Source organism: Spermophilus citellus (genome assembly GCF_964194105.1).
Source record: "Spermophilus citellus genome assembly, chromosome: 16".
Taxonomy (NCBI): domain Eukaryota; kingdom Metazoa; phylum Chordata; class Mammalia; order Rodentia; family Sciuridae; genus Spermophilus; species Spermophilus citellus.
Window position 1 is genome coordinate 41,488,984 of NC_138196.1, and position 2,001 is coordinate 41,490,984.

Consider the following 2,001-nt stretch of genomic DNA (forward strand, 5'->3'; position numbering starts at 1 on the left):
GACAGGCTGCCTACTATTTGTATAGGCTATTACTATAGTGCTGAAGTGAGCAATTCATTTCAGTGCAAATACACAGTGGCAACTCCTACTCTACAGAGCTCTGGCTGTAGAACAAGTCTAGTGGGAATCTGAGAAGCCAGCTCAGAGCTGGATCTAATATTACTACTTTTAAAGGCCGCATAGTTCAGACTCTTCAACAAGATTTCAAAAACAGTTCTCAACATGTGAAATCTGGTTATGTCAGCCAAGCAGATGATGCGGGTGTTGAGGGACAGTGAGTCAGGGACAGGCTTAGAATCTGTATCTTCATACTGAGTAAAAGTAGAATTTTCTGGGAAAATACCATCTCAGAGAATCAAGTTGTGTTTCATAATCCATATTTTTATTTCTTCAATGTGCTGTTCCTGCTACATGGTAAACTATTACATATTCTCTAATGTCTATTGTTTGTTGTTCAAGACTTAGTTTACATTTCCGAAGCCCTCTAATTCCCTAGCCCCTTAATCTTTATTTCTGCTCCTGTAATGAGCTTTGTGTACTTTGGCCACATTGATGAACACTTTGTAGTCACTTCTCTATCATTCCATTTTATGATGGGTGGTCCACAATCTGGCAACTAAATCTACCTGTATGTGAACTCTCTACTGAATCCGTCTAGTAATGTGTCTACCAGCTCTATCCCTGGCTTTCTTTCTGTCCCTCACATTTCCTTTATTCCCTCAGCCAAAGTTACTTTGCATTTGTCAGCAATCTCAATACCATTCCAGGATCTGGGATCCTTAATTCCTCAATCACACAAAATATAAAAAGTTCTAGACCTATAGACACAAATCTAGCATGTCATGCCAATTAGGACATACTTTAGCATCGGCATGAATTCTGAAGGTGTTGTATTTGTATTCTACTCTAAGATATTCACTAAATCAGCCATAATTCACTTGGCATAATTTAGATGTTTTCTCATTTGACTCCTACAACCACTGTATAAATTTTGTAAGGAAAATTGGAAGGTTAAGTAACTTACTGAGGCCACACCACTAGTGTCAGAAATAAGAACAAAACCTAGATGTGACCACAACTTCATACTCTTAGATACCACAATATACTTTAGTCCCCTTCTGAAACTTAGATTTCATTGTTAGCTGTCTTTCCTTTATATGCCTTATTTTCTCAGGATAAAATATTTAAATACTCCTCAGTTGATGACAAACAATAAAGTAATCATTGCTTTCCTAGAGGTATCTATTTAAAAGTTTCTAAAAAAAATGTGTGCCTAGGAGTCTTTGTATCTCATCTGCCTACCATGGCTGATGAAAAGATTTCTCCACAATTGTTCTTATTTTCACAAGACATTCCTGAATCCTAAAGAAGTCCAATTTCCTCCATATTGTTTTAGGCTTGTCCCAACATAGTAGGGTCTAAGAATGTGTAAAGTACTGATAGGAGGATGGTCCAGCCATAGCTCTAAGTACTCACAATAGTCACAAGTCACACAAGCCAGGCTCGAAATTGGTGGTCAGGGAAGGACTGCATACACAGATTTTTCCCTGCCATATCACTTGCATATTCAACTGGGCTGCACAAGAAAACATTCATCACTTGCCTTAAAGCATGAGTATTAAAAAGACACAAGCATAAGGGATACCAGGAATGGTTTGCCTCAATTATATGTGAAGTACAAAAATTAAAAATTGGGGCTGGGGATGTGGCTCAAGTGGTAGCGCGCTCGCCTGACATGCGCAGGGCGCTGGGTTCGATCCTCAGCACCACATAAAATAAAATAAAGATGTTGTGTCCACCAAAAGTTGAAAAATAACAAAAAAAAAATTAAAAATTAATCAGAATTATACACCCTCTCCACAATCATGGTTCAAGGGCTAGAAAACTAAAAAGATGCACTTACTAAAAAGATGCACTTAGACACAAGAGCACAAGAAAATACAAACTATTAGATGAAGAGAAGACTGCAAGGAAGAAGCAGACAAGCCTTTTTTTAAAAAT